At 40.1% G+C, this 15,821-nt stretch overlaps 1 non-coding gene across 1 annotated transcript; it reads right to left on the reverse strand.

Annotated features, from left to right (window-relative positions):
* Window positions 1-958: 958 nt before the first annotated feature.
* Window positions 959-1,031, reverse strand: trnar-ccu (transfer RNA arginine (anticodon CCU)). The gene has a single exon. It is a non-coding gene; the product is annotated as a tRNA-Arg (tRNA).
* Window positions 1,032-15,821: the final 14,790 nt, after the last annotated feature.

The following is a 15,821-nucleotide window of genomic DNA, read 5'->3' on the forward strand; positions in this document are numbered from 1 at the left end:
GATTTCCCTCACAGAAAAACATGCTGACTATCCCTAATCAGTCCTTGCCTCTCCAAATGCATGTAAATCCAATCTTTCAGAATCACTTTTAACAACTTACCCACCACCGATGTCAGATTTATAGGCCAATAGTTCCCCGGCTGTTTTGACCTGAGCTGCTTTCTCCTGCTCAGCACTCACTCTCTGAGTGAAACTTATCTCCAGGTTAGCCAGTCTTACTCAAACCATAAGAGAGCTTTTGAAAAAAGGCTCATGGTGACATTAGAGTTCGGAATAGACTGGAACTTTTGGAAAGATTAAGGAAAAGTTACTTTGTAACTGAAATTACAATTCCAATTTATTCACTATTGTTGCAGTTGATACATGATCCTGAGGGCTAAGAGTGGTCCTTATTCAAGTGCAAACTGCTGAAAATCAGTCTATTTTATATTGGGCATTTTGACAAAGGCTGAACAGAGATATGCAACCTTTCCTGGAAATTAGTTCTACTCAGTCACTATGATACTGATGAGTAATTCCAGTGGAACTGTTAATAGATTAGATTAGATTAGATTACTTACAGTGTGGAAACAGGCCCTTCGGCCCAACAAGTCCACACCGACCCGCCGAAGCGCCACCCACCCATACCCCTACATTTACCCCTTACTTAACACTTGGGCAATTTAGCATGGCCAATTCACCTGACCCGCACATCTTTGTGACTGTGGGAGGAAACCGGAGCACCCGGAGGAAACCCACGCAGACACGGGGAGAACGTGCAAACTCCACACAGTCAGTCACCTGAGGCAGGAATTGAACCCAGGTCCCTGGCGCTGTGAGGCAGCAGTGCTAACCACTGTGCCACCGTGCCACCCACTAAGAGCTGCGTAAGGTGACAGGGAACACCCCACCCGATCAACTGAATGCAGATAAGCGGTTGTTGGCAAAGCAGATTAAGGACACACAAGGAAGAGTCAGACACCCCAGATGGGACTTGAACCCACAACCCCTGGCTTAGGAGGCCAGTGCCTTATCCATTAGGCCACTGGAGCTGCGCAAATAGGAAAGAGGTTAAAAATGCCAAGTCAAAGATAATCTTCGAAGACATTGGAAGGTAAACCAACTAGAGAAAAACATCAGTGAAAAACAACAGTAGGTATTGGCTGGTTTTGCCCTGTGTCTAGAATTGTACAGGGGAACCTCGATTATCCAAATGAAATGGGCGGGCACTGTTTTGTTCGGATAAACAATTATTCAGTTAATCGATTAAATGCTTTTCCTCTGTGGCTCAGAATTTTTAAAGTCTGCTCCCCGTTCAGGAGACGAGGCAGTAGCACACAGATCAATCTAAACATCATGGCATAGACAGAGAACACAGGGGGCTAACACTTTCAACATATTGTCGAGCTGTCACCATTGTTAACAGCTAACCTGAGAATGCAACTTTTTAAAAAATGGTTTTGTGATTTACACATGAAAGAAGTGAAACTATCATGGTATTCAAACAGATGAAAGACTTAACAAACAATCAATTTTTCAATGTATAATTTCAGTTACATCACACTGTAAATTTTTGCTATAAATTCTGTGTGTTAGGATTGAGCCCTCCACTATCACCTGATGAAGGAGCGACGCTCCGAAAGCTAGTGTGCTTCCAATTAAACCTATTGGACTATAACCTGGTGTTGTGTGCTTTTTAACTTGTACACTCTAGTCCAACACTGACATCTCCAAATCACAGTCTGTGAAATTTGGCCTTTAAGGGTTGGCAGGAGGAAAGATGGTGATAACAGCGATAATGGTAATAATTATGGTCATGATATTAATTATCATAGTGACTGTATAAGTAGAATCAAACTACGAGGATAAGATGCAATATTTACAAAGAAACATGGGGATAGGAGAGGTGAGTGTGGGGGAATGCCATGTATTGAGATTTATGTCAATCATACTGGTGTAATTAATGGCATGATTCCGAAATCAGGAAGAGAGAGAAGACCTGTTTAGATTGAGCATGTGAAGAGAGACAGGAAGTAGACACTCTACTAGAGAGCCATATTTGATAACCTACTATGTAAAGATGTAACTGAAAGAATGTTACACTATATGAAGAGGTGAAGATACTTAACTGGTGATAAAGCGCAAGCAACTTTAGGGACTGAAATTTAGACACCCATGTCCAATGTGCAGATTACAAGATTAATTTAAAACACATTTAAAATGAAATGTTCTATATACATGCAAACTCTTTCTTAAGTTTCTGGGATTTGGCAAGAATCCACAACTCCCTGAATTGAGGACAGAATGATACGGCTGAGCCAAATCTGAAACATTATCTAAGATGTTCTGCGTTTGTTTAAATAACACTCCTTGAGGCACTGGATAGTGTGAAAATCAGAAAAGAAATGATAGGAATTATTTCTATCCAATGGCCAAGAATCGTGATGAGCTCACTTGTCATTCTCAACAAAACAGTGGAGTTAGAGTAATGCAGACAACGAGTGTGAAGAGGAGGAACTGAGGTTTTTTTAATGCATTCATGAGATGAGGGTGTCACTGCTACGCCTGCATTCATCATACATCCCTAATGCCCAGAGCGCAGTTAAGAGTCAGCCACCTTGCTGTGGGTCTGGAGTTGTGTGTAGGCCAGACCAGGTAAGGATGGCAGGTTGCTTCCTGAATGGATTCCTGATGAAGGGCTTATGCTCGAAACGTCGAATTCCCTATTCCTGAGATGCTGCCTGGCCTGCTGTGCTTTGACCAGCAACACATTTTCAGCTGAATGGACAGTAGTAAACCAGATGGGGAGGCAATAGCCTAGTGATATTGTTAATGGCCTTTTTCCCAACAACTGACAATGAATTTGTGGTCATCATTAGGCTCTTAATTCCAGATTTGCATGGAATTCAAATCCCACCCATATCCCTAGAACATTACCTGGGCCTCTGGATTAACAGTTCAGCAGTAATACCAATAGGCTGTTACCAATTCAACGAGGCTATTGGTTCCCCATTTGTTAAAAGATTAAAAGTTAACAGATTGTAACCTAATCCTTGAAAAATATAAGTGTAATGTGTTTTGAATTTTTCCATTACTTACTTTCAGTTATTATAATAATGCATTTAATTTTATTGAAAATAATTCCTTTGGCTGTTGGGTCACTGGATTAAACTGAAATAATTCTACCCAGAACTTGACAAAGAAATGGTGCTGGCAAGAAAATGAGTGATTTGGAGCTCTCTGCAGTGGTTTTTTCCAATTTTCAATAAGTGCATTTTTTTAAAGAAAGTAGGCCCTTGTTGTATGCTTTTCATTTTGTGTGGAGTTCATTTGGAAATAAAGTATTTTAAGCCCTTTGTTCACAGATTTAACAGTGATGCTGTTGCGAAACATCATTCCTCAAGATATCTTTCCCTTTCTCACTCCTGTATTTCTGATATTCTGATTCCCACCAACTCTCATAATTATGATATTCACTGGATGAATAGTTGCTAATGAACTGGAGCTTTTTTTTGGGCAGGACTTCACATTTTCCATGATTTCCATTGCTTTTCTTGGTGGCAATAGTAATCTTTGGTGGGAGGCCATGTTTTGCAATCTGGTGCTCTTTAATCATGGTAGCTGCTTAGATCATCTGACCCATTAAATTGGCTGTTAGCAATTGGTAGCTTGAAAGTTGCATTGTTATAGAAGTACACAGCTGTCATTTTGTCCCAATTGTTTCCTGCAGCTGCTATTGGTTGAGTTCATCTATGCCATTTATATTCAGTTTGAATAAAAATGCAATACAGGGTAGATGCTTTGCTTCAATGTAAACTTTATCTTAGATTGAGTAACTACTTAAATCCAAAGCCTGCTGGTGAATATCTTCAACGTTGTTTTATCTTTAGCATTTGCAAATTTTTTTTTGATGTTTTGTGGATGTCAGGAGGCAGCTGGGATGATTCCAACAAAATATTAGAACACAGCTCAGTGCCAGATTAAGAAATGACTGAACATCTGTCTCATTCTGGAGCAGATTTACTGAAACCAGGCCTGACTTTTTTTAAATTTTTGAATATTTACTCATGGCAAACTCAATCCTAGTTTTGACTATTCTGGGTGATTGCAAGGCCAGGGAAATTGGAACAGGTAACTCAACGGAAGCAGTAAAGAAAAATTGCCTAAAATGAAACAAATCTTTGCAAATATTTAGTAGATCAGGCAATCTTGTGGAGAGAGAGAGAGTCAAGTTTGAGGTCTAATACTTTTCAACAGCTAGGGAGTCTCACTGCCATAACTGAAAGAAGGTTCCAAGTCTCGTCAGATAGATGTTAGGGCTCTGGGTTGGTCAAAATTGCTATCCAATTAAAATTAGTAACTGTCAGAGAATTGTCCAATTACAAATAAAGGCCAGACACAGATCTTGTGAAATTGACAGAAACTGGTTTATTTCTCACCATGTGGTGGGGAAGAGAAATTGACTGGACTGATACAAAATGGACACTTTGTACAATTAAGTCAAGGATTTTCTTCACTGAACTTCAGATACAGACAGTTCTTAGAGGGTCACAGTAGTGAAATGTTAATTACAAGACAATGCAGTTTCCATTACAGTTAATAGAAAACAATTGTTTGTCCAGCAGTATCCATCAGTTAACAATTGTAACAAGAGTTTTAGCTAATCTGCAGAGATGAGTGCTAATGGCTAGCATCAATAGGTCCCTAGGGTAGTGTTCATTCTTGTCAGGTATCTTGGTGCCACCTGCATGGGCTTTGTGGGATTGAGTATCTGGGGAGACATGGAATGCCCTCAGGGCTTCAGGAGCGGTGATGCTATTGTGAGGTAGGTAAACCAATTAGCAGATCATCTCGGTAGTGTATTCCTTTAGGCGAAAATGAGAACTGCAGATGCTGGAGATCAGAGTTAAGAGTGTGGTGCTGGAAAAGCACAGCAGATCAGGCAGCATCCGAGGAGCAGGAAAATCAATGTTTCAGGCAAAAGCCCTTGATCAGGAACAGTGTAATCCATCAAGCAGGGGAAACTGCTTAGGTAATGTCTTGTTTCACTCTTACTTCCTAAGATGAGTGTGGTCTAATTGAGGTGCCGGTGGCATTATGGGTAGGCTCTGTTTGGCTTAGAACAGACATGGTTTTTGTGAGCAAGTGGTGGACAGGCAGAGTGATTTATTTTTCTCTGACAGTAGCCAATGGAACACTAGCTGGAAACCTATTGGTTTCATCAAGACCAGTAATAGAGGTGGCTGGTGCTGTGAAAAAAAATGGCTGCCTCTAACATAATAAAGCAAAGAACTGTGCCTGCAGAGATCTGAAACGAACAATTCTCAAAATGGGTCACTCACTCCAAATGCTAATTTTGTTTTCGCTGCACAGTTGATGGTAATCAATTGGGAAATGGGAGGTGGAAGCAGAGCAGGGTGCTCCTGTACACCAGTTGCTGAAAGTAAACATGTAGGTGCAGCAGCCAGTGAAGAAGACATATTGTATATTGGTCTGCATAATAAGAGGACTTGAGGACAGGATGCCTTGCTGTAATTGTACAGGGTCTCGGTGAGACAACACCTGGAGTATTGTGTGAAATTTTAGTCTCCTTATCTAAGGAAGGATGTTCTGGCTATGCAGGGAGAGCAACAAAGGTTTCCCAGGCTGATTTCTGGCATGGCAGGACTGACTTATGAAGAAAGAATGGATCAGGTTTGGACTATCTTCACTGGAATTTAGAAAGCATGAGGGGGGATCTTGTTGAAACCTAAAAGATTCTAACAGGGTTATACTGGGGAAATGCAGGAAAGATGTTCCTGATGACCAGGCAGTTCAAGACCAGGGGTCACAGCCGAATGATATGGTGTAGGTCATTGAGGACTGAGATGAGAAAAGTGTGGTGAGCCTGTGAAATTCTCTACCACAGAAAGTAGCTGAGGCCAAAACATTGATTGTTTTCAAGAAAGAGTTAGATATAGTTCTTTGACCTAAAGGGATCAAAAGGTTTGGGGAGAAAGTGGGAGCAGGGTGCTGAGGTGAATAGCAGAACAGACTCAAAGGGCCAAATGGCTTGCTCCAGTTTTCTATGTTTTTAAGGGTATGTGGAAAGCAGTGGAGATATTACAGCTCCATTTTTGCCTAGTCACTGCTGTGTAGAGTCTATGGCTCTAAATGTGATGGAGTGTAACTTTCAGTCTTTGCTGGAAATGACTCTCTATTCCAGTCACCATTCCTTGGCAGCCTTGATCATTCCTCGTTGAGAGCATGTCTTCTTGATTCCTAACGCCTGGGACGAGAGTCTACGAGGCCGGTCTAAGACTTTGCTTAGGCGTGAAGAATTGCCTTGGATGAGGTAGAGGGGACAGTGGTGCTGCTTCTAGTTCTGTCCTTGGGAATGACAGGTCACTGGTGAAATTTCTTCCTTTGACTATCTGGCTAGTTTTATGACCACGTAATTGTGTTGTGGATATTTTTGTCGTTTGAAGTGATTTTGAATGATTGTTTATCTGGACAGTTATCAATACCTGAAAGAGTTCCCTATGGTACTATACAGCACGAGAGTTCTATATGTTGTTGGTACTGGTTGTGTGACCATGGAGGATGTACATGCGAGGCCTGTGAGTGTGAGAGGGAATGTAGGTGCAGGAGAATGAGGGTCATGTGAACTGAGCTGTACCTTGGGCCTATGTCTGGAAGTTGCAGTGCTGACTGCCAGCTGGTTCTAGCACTGGATGGGCAGCAGGTGGCATTATGATTTCAGGAAGTTTGATTCCCAAAGCGAAGTTGAAGTTGTAACCCTCAGTCCTTCCAACCACTCTGTTGACACTAGTGTGCAATGTACTGTATTTATTTACAACAGCATTGTATATTTTGTCTATCATCTCAGATCTTGTTGACAATTTCTCCTTTTTTTTTGAGGAAGTATTCTTTCTCAATTTGCCCTTTATCCCCCTTCCTGTGCACAGAATGCTGCATGATCCTGAGACTCAGCTATTTATATGATTAGCACCAAGCAGACACTCAGCACTTCTCCAAGGTGATCAGTGATCAACATGGAAATGGAGGTTAATGCTGCTTCCATAACACATTGAGCTGTTTGAGCTGCCTGTTTTCCTCACCTATTTTTGGTATTTTACTTCAATGATGCCACATTAAAACCCTGAAGTCTGAGTTAACTATCACCTGTGATTTACACTGTTGAGGATGAATGGATGATATCATTCTGCATTGAGCTATAAGAAAGTTCAGAGGGACAAACACTGATTGAGGGAACTTTCAGTCTTGATGAGGCAAGAGTTCCTGATTTGCCTGCTTTGTTGATGCTGCCTTATGGGAATCACAAACAGGATTGAGATATGACAAAAATAACCTACAAATGGAGGCTCGTTTAAGTAACTGAAATGCCGTAACAGACTTTATATGCCCTGACCTGTAGGGAAGATTGATGACTTTTAAGTCAGCCAACCCAATACTGAGTGATCAGGTAATATTACTGGATGTCCCTTTGCTTAAATTACCATTAGGAGATTAGAATTTTATAATATAATAAGCTACATTATATTATAGGTAGATAATAGTTAATTTGATGGGAAGCTAGCTACCAATATTGATTTAAGACAAGTGCATAATTGGTGTTCTGGGAATGCCAATTATGCTGTTCAGCTGCCCAATGGGATACAACCAAGAACTACATTTTAATAAACTTTCGTAATTGGAATGAGAACAGCCATGTGGCCATTATAGAGTATGAATTCCCTGATTGAAGCTGTTAATCTGGTCCAATGAGGGAGCCCTGGCTGACAGATGTAAGCAGGGGTGTTTGAACGGTAGGGTTTGGGGCCTGGCTTTGCTGCTCCTCTCCCTTGTAAAATTGCTGTTGTATACAGCAGTAAATGTTAACTATTTTTGGTAAACTGTTTTGTAATTTGCTTAATAAAATATATAAAAAAATAAACAGGAGTGTCAGGGGTTTGGTTCACTCTAGGAACCAGATCTGAGCTAGCTCAATCAGTGCCATGTACTATGTATGTGTAAATAAAGGGTGGCATTATGGAGTTATTTCATGAGCCACTTTACCTTTTCAGCATGCTTTTTGTTGTTTTTGTTGGCAGTACATACATAGAGACCGTATTTCAAGTGACAGGAGTGGTGTGTGTTGATGGCTTGGCTCGTATTGTTGAAAGCATGTAGCCAAAATTGAGAATGAAAGTGTAAATTACAAATGTTCAACAATATTAAAAATAAAGTATTGAATTGAATTGAATTTATTGTCATGTGTACCAAGGCACAGTGAAAAGCTTTGTTTTGTGAGCAATACAGGCAGATCACAGAGTTAAGTAGCATAGATAAGTAAATGATAGGTAAACAAAAACACAGGTACAGGTGAATGTTAGAGTTTGTGAGTCCATTCAGTATTCTAACAACAGTAGGGTAGAAACTGTTTCGAACCAGTTGGCGCATTTATTCAGGCTTCTGTACCTTCTCCCCGATGATAGAGGTTGTAGAAAAACATTTCCAGGGTGGGATGGATCTTTGAGAATGCTGGCGGCCTTTCCTTGACAGCGGACCTGGTAGATGGATTCTACAGATGGGAGGTTGGTATTTGTGATTGTCTGGGCTGAGTTCACCACTCTCTGTATCCGTCTGCAATCTTGATTGGTACAGTTGCCATTCCAGGTAGTGATACATCCAGACAGAAAGCTCTCTGGCACACCTATAAAGGTTGGCAAAGGTATACACCATCATGCCAAATTTCCTCAGCTACCTGAGGAAGAAGAGACATTGTTGGGCCTTTGTAACCAGTGCGTCCACATGAAGAGTCCAAGAAAGCTTGTTGTGGATGACCACTCCCAGGAGCATGACCACTTTCCACTCGTTCCGCCTCTGTCTTGTTAATGTGTAGGGGGGCATGAATAACATCTAGTTGAAAGTCAATAATGAGTTCCTTGGTTTTGCCAGCATTGAGAGCTAGGTTGTTCTCAGTGCACCATTTTTCCAGTTCTTGCACCTCCCGTCTGTAGTCTGTTTCATTACCAACTGAGATTTGACCGACTATGGTGGTGTCATCAACGAACTTGTAAATGGCATGTAAAATAAAAGCATGTAACAGTATAATGAATTGTATTTTAATATGCCTGACCTGCTGGGAATAGGATGGTTAGTAAAGCATGGCCTCAGAATTTCCCTGCAGGAATCACCAGCAAATCAATACCAACCTGATTGACAAGCTTGGGTTCCAGTTAGGTATTGTGTGTAATTTAAGGTGGTCACTTGCACTTTAAACTTGACAAATTTCCAATTTACCTAACATCAACATCAATCTGTATTTTTGGATTTATTAAACTATGCTCTTGAAACTTTAAAAGTAGGAAATTAGCTTCTTCTAAAAGTGCAGAATGACCAAAAACAAATTATAACCCCAATGTTAATGCAGCACATTTTATATTACACCCAAATTTATTTTCCATCAATTTCAGTTAACTACTGCTTGCTTTATGCTATTATACCAATGCTATTTCCATACCTATTCATTGAAGAATATCAAGTTTGTTTGATTTTCTTCAGAGCCCTATTTTGTGAATGAATAGGTGGGGATTACTTCTGAAGAAGTGTGAATCAAGCATCTAAAGAGAACAATACTGCCCAGAGAGAAAGATTTTCTACCCAGTAATGCAACCTTATGAAATTATCCCCTACTTAATGGAAGCAATTAATGACCTATTAATGATATAGATGTTTGACCATTGCCAAAGAGAGAAAATTTCAGCTGAAGTCCATCGAACCTACACTATTCCATTCTCAACCATATGCCTATCCAATGACCAATTAAATCCCTTAAAGTTGGCAAATCCACTGCAATTGCAGGCAGTGCATTCCACACCCCTACTACTCAATGACTAAAGAAACTACTTCTGATACCAGTCCTATATCTATTACCCCTCAATTTAAAGATATGTCCCCTTGTGCTAGCCATCACTATCAAAAGAAAAAGGTCTCACTGTCCAATCTATCTAACTCTCTGATTATCTTATTTGTCTTAATTCCACTACAAGGCACGATTGGCCCTAATCTTACTCTAATTATTCTTTTATTCCTGACATACCTATAGAAATCTTTAGGGTTTTCCTTGATCCTATCTGCCTACGGCTTCTCATATCCCCTCCTAGCTCATCTTAGCTCTTTCTTTAGTTCTTTCCTAACTAAGCCATCACATCTCATCCTAACATAAGCCACCTTCTTCCTCTTGACAAGAGATTCCACTTCCTTAGTAAACCACTGCTCCGTGCAAGATTAAGAAAGAGAATTGTAGAAAACAACTCAAGAATGAAATATAAGGTCACATCTGGTGCATGAAAAACACTTTTGAATAGCACAATGGCTCAGAGCACATATTTTAATAAGTATATTAGGAAGATAAGGTGGTAAAGGAAGCAACAAGTGCTTAAACCAACAAACCTAAACATGACAATAAAGAAAAATCGATACATTGTAATTTTGTTTTAAATTTCACATTAATAAAGAAAGTTACAGAGAAGTGACTCATGAAGGGGCAAGTATTATTGGGGATTGATGTAATTCAAAATTATAATGTAGCCACATTAAATGCAGATAATTATCCATACCTGCGACCATCAGCCTCCATGTACAACAAAGAATGTAGCTGCATGGGACCAGTTTCTCTCCAAGCCACATGCACACTTTGAAAACACATCATTGCTCCTTCATTGTCACTTGGTCAAAATCCTGGAATTTCATGCCTAAAAACAATGCAAAAGCAGCTGTTTTCACAGCAAGTGTTGAGGTGAGGTCATCCCCACCTCAGCATACTCTAATAACTGTTAAACAAATTCACATCCCAAGACGTAAATAAAAAAATGTACCTGATTCCCACTCTTTGAGTATTAAAGTGTGACTGTATCTGCAATCTCTGAAAGCATATTCAACTCAGGTACAATACTGGAAATGTTTAAAACAGCAGATTTATTATTATTCAACAAAAGAACAAGATGCTTCGGGCTAGTGAGTTTGATGTCAATTGTGGGAAATTGCTAGATTTCGTTGCAGAATAAATAAGTACTTGAAAATGTATATATTGCTGCTAAGGAAGAATCGCCATAATTTAATAAAATGTGGATCATGACTTACTGACCTAATATGAATTCCTTGACAGTAGTGGTGTATAGAAATGTATACTTTATTCATGGATCAAATGATTTTTAAAAAATAATTCTGCGCAGGAGGTTGCAAACCTAAGTTGTAGTCCACGTAATTAAGTGGTGATGATAGAAAATTGGTTTTGAAGTAGGAACTTGGACTAATAATAAATTCTTAGATTGGCAAACAACCAAAAGAGAATAGCTGTCAGGTTATATATGCACATAAGCCAATTTTCTGCAGAATTTGCAGACAGTTATTGGATGGAGCAAAGTTAAAGGGTGAGGGGTTAATATGACCAGAATGTGCGGACATGAAGTAATTCTTATAGTAAAGTCAACACTTTCCGTTATTTTGATATAATGTATGTTTGTTTGTTTGAAATGCTAAGGACTAAAGAAGAAGGGATTGAGTTTAAAAACGGCGAGGTTATGTTGCAATTGTAAAGGGTGCTGGTGAGGCCACACCTGGAGTATCCCTGCAGTTTTGGTCTCCTTATCTGAGAAAGGATGTCCTGGCACTGGAGGGGATGTAGAAGAGATTCAGCAGGCTGATTCTGGAGATGGGGGGATTGGTTTATAAGGAGAGACGGAGTAGACTGGGATTATATTCATTGGAATTTAGAAGAACAAGGGGGCATCTTATAGAAAGATACAAAATTATGAAGGGAATAGATAAGCTAGAAGTAGAGAGGTTGTTTCCACTGGCAGGTGAAATTAGGATAAGAGGACATAGCCTCAGAATTAGGGGGAGCAGATTTAGGACTGAATTGAGAAGGAACATCTTCACCCAGAGGGTTGTGAATCTATGGAATTCCCTGCCCAGTGACGTGGCTGATGCTACTTCAGTAAATGTTTTTAAAGCTAAGATTTTTTTTTGAACAGTGAAGGAATTAAGGGTTATGGTGAGAGGATGGGTAAGTGGAGCTGAGGCCACAAAAAGATCAACCATGATCTTATTGAATGGTAGAGCAGGCTTGAAGGGCCAGACGGCCTACTCCTGCTCCTAATTGTTAAGTTTTTATGTTCTTATGTAAAAGATTACAGCAGACAATTGTAGGGCCCTTACTGTCAGAAACAGGCAAAGCTATGATAGGAAATAAAAAGATGGTAGAACAATTAAATACATATGGATGTGGTTTACTTGGACTTTCAGAAGGCTTTTGATAAGGTCCCATAAAAGAGATTAGCATGTCACATGACAGTTCATGGGATTGGGGTGGTGAACAGACAATGATAGTGAGCTGGTTGGCAGACAGGAAACAAAGAATACGAATAAAGAGGTCTTCTCCTGAGTGGTGGTCCGTAACTAGTGGGATATCGCAGGGATGTATACTTGGACCTCAGCTATTCACAATACATATTATTGATTTAGATGAGGGAATTAAATGTAATATCTCCAAGTTTGCTGATGATATAAAGCTGGATGGGTTGGGTAGGTTGGTGGGGTTGTGTGGTTGGTGGTGAGCTGTGAGGAGGATGCAGTGGTGCTTCAGTGTGACTTAGACAGGTTGAGTGAATGGGAAAATACATGGCCAATGAAGTATAATGTGGATAAATATAGGGTTATCTACCTTGAATGCTGTTGGATTGGGAAAGGGAGAGATACAACAAGACCTGACTATCTTTATAGGCCAATTGCTGACATTAAGCATGCATTCCTGGGATGGTAGGATTGACACATGAAGAGGGGCTGGATGCATTAGAACTGTATTTACTGGAATTTAGAAGAATGATGGGAGATCTCATGGAAAACCTACAGAATTCTAACAGGCTAAATGCAGGAAGGACGACCAGGGAGTCCAGAACCAGGGTTCAGTTTAAGGATACAGAGTAGGCTATTTAGGATTGAGATGGGATTTGTGGTGAGCCTGTGGAATTCTCTGTCATAGAAAGCAGTTGAGGTCAAAATGTTGAATGTTTTCAAGAAGGAATTAGATATATTTTAGGGCTAAAGGGATCAAAAGGTAAAGGGAGAAAGTCGGAACGGGGTACTGAATTGGGTGATCAGCTATGATCATTTTGAATGGCAGATCAGACTCAAAGGGCAGAATGGCCTATTCCTGCTCCTATGCTCTGGACTCCATTTGATCTTACTAATGTTGGCCAGACCCATCTTGGTTTTCACATGCTCTCTGGGTTCACGTTATACGAATGCTGAAATTTAACCTTGATTCCTGTTCTTTTCTTTGAGTTCTGGGTCATTCAGACCCAGCTGCCCAGGTGAGATTTGTTTCTGCCATTGAACAGGCCAATGCATTTGATCATAATCAAGACACTACCCAACCAATAGTCTGGGTGGGCCTGTGTCAAATATTCATGGGTTTGGATATAGGTTTGCTCGCTGAGCTAGAAGGTTCATTTCCAGACGTTTCGCCGCCCTACTAGGTAACAACTTCAGTGGGCCTCCGGGCGAAGCACTACTGATAATTCTTGTTTTATATTTATATGTTTGGGTTTCTTTGGGTTGGTGATGCCATTTCCTGTGGTGACATCATTTCCTGTGACACCACAGGAAATAATGTCACCACAGGAAATGACATCACCAACCCAAAGAAACCCAAACATATAAATATAAAACAAGAATTATCAGTAGTGCTTCACACAGAGGCCCACTGAAGATGTTACCTATTAGGGTGATGAAACGTCTGGAAATGAACTTTCCAGCTCAGCGAGCAAACCTACATCCAGAACCTCAACTTGAGCTACAAATCTTCTCAAAACTCGCTAATTCATGGGTTTGTTCTGTTCTAAAAGGAGGTGATAAATGGGATTTGAAGTTCAGATCGGAAAGTCTCATCTCTATTTCTGGTGCCAACCATTCACACCAAAGTGGGGAAAAAAGGCAGATCAGAAACCCGTACATTGATGTTCAGAAGTTACTGGCTCCATTCTAGAAGTGGGCATTGCAGACTTCTGGAATTTTTGTTGAGGTTACCATTTTGGAAGCCCTTCTAAATCAGACATGTAGAATGGAACTGTGAACTATTAACGGGGAGCAAGCTGGGTCTAAAAGGTGCATTAAAATGGTGTTGTCTGTTTTTACAGATCATCCTGAAATACTGTAGCTGAGTTACGTTATGTTTATTAAAGTAAGTGATGGTAGTGCTGTGATTGAATAAAGAGAGGTAACAAGTTGGAAAACTGACAAGTTGTTAAGCGAAGGAGCAATATTGTAAAAGTGGAAAAGTATTCAGATGTATTGGAATCGATTATCCAGTGCATTAAATGATATTGGAAGTCTAGCCCAAAGTTAGCTAGACCTAGCCCAGATGTAATTATTTAAACTTTATTTGTAGAAAAGCCGAGTCATCTGTTTAATTATTTGAAAGCTTTGAAGGCGCATAAGCTTTTGGCTTCCTTCCAATTATTAATGGATTCAGTAGTTTTGAGATTTAAAAAAATTCAGCTCTTTTAGATTATATGAATTTGGCTTGAATAGATGCACGATCTTCTGGAGAGAAGAATGTTTATTCAAGTGACGTTTGTTTATTTCAACAGATTTCAGCCTTTTGATAATCTCCAAATATTATCATAAGACTGAGTACTGTATATTTATAAAGTGTATAACGGGTGAGTACATTGGTGGGATGAGTAGTGAAGGGGTGTCTGGCAAATGTAGGACATAAGGAGATTGAAAGTGGTCAGGAGGATGAGAGAGTAAGGAAGGGAACTTTACACTAACCTAAAGAACTGAGTTGATTGTTCAGGAACTGGAGGTGGGCTTTTAACTGCTTTGGCTTTATCCAACATCCATCTCAACTTCAGGGTCTTCTACTTTCCAAGAGATGCAAATCCTGTCAGCTGGCACAGCTGGAGCCGTTGGCAGGATTTCAATGTCAGGGTTAACACTGGCTCCCACTTCCATTGGAAAAAAATAGCCCCATCTCTGGCCACACCATCTCCAATGCCAGTTGTTCTTGTTTGGGATGAGAATTGTTACACCATTTACAAGGTAGTAAGCCTCTTGTGTTTGCATTTGTTTCCTGTAAATTTTCCACCATAACTTTTGATCCATGTCTGATTTAAGACTACCAATATCAACGTATTACACATAAAATCTCCCAGTGACACCTGTGATATACAAATTTGTGTCAAAAATATGAAGATTTGACTGAATTCAAGTTGCTGTAATGGGGATTGAACCACATCTCCATCACCGTATGTACGCATGCAATTGCCAGTATGCACATATGTCCTGATGTAGTCCACTTTTTCAATATGAGTGGTTAGTTTTCTTTGTAAATGTTGCTGCCTACATTCAAAATTGGAACACATGGAAGAGGGAACCTTGGTCCATCTATTTGCTGAGGCTGCTAAATACATGGGTCTGCATCAAAAGTGGTGTCCAAGGCCTATACCAGAAGCTAGTTGTATCTGCAAATAGAGACCTAATGCTTATAATACAATGCAATACAGCACAGGAACAGGCCCTTGGGCCCACCAAACCCCTGCTAATTCTTACAGGGCTACTTATTGCCCATGTGCAGTATTTATCCCTCTGTAAAATTTGGATCTGAATTTGATCCTCCAAAAAGCTTCACCTCGCATTTGTCTGGATTAAACTTAAAGGTACTTGATGCTCTATTACCAAATTAGTTTATCTTGGATGCAGCTGACTCTAGGTTTAAAGAGTCCTCAGAATGTTGCTTTTCTTGACTTGTATGGGTTGTGGATGTCACTAGCATGGTCAGTATTTGTTGCCCA

Source organism: Hemiscyllium ocellatum, chromosome 8 (assembly GCF_020745735.1).
Source record: "Hemiscyllium ocellatum isolate sHemOce1 chromosome 8, sHemOce1.pat.X.cur, whole genome shotgun sequence".
In the NCBI taxonomy this organism is placed as follows: domain Eukaryota; kingdom Metazoa; phylum Chordata; class Chondrichthyes; order Orectolobiformes; family Hemiscylliidae; genus Hemiscyllium; species Hemiscyllium ocellatum.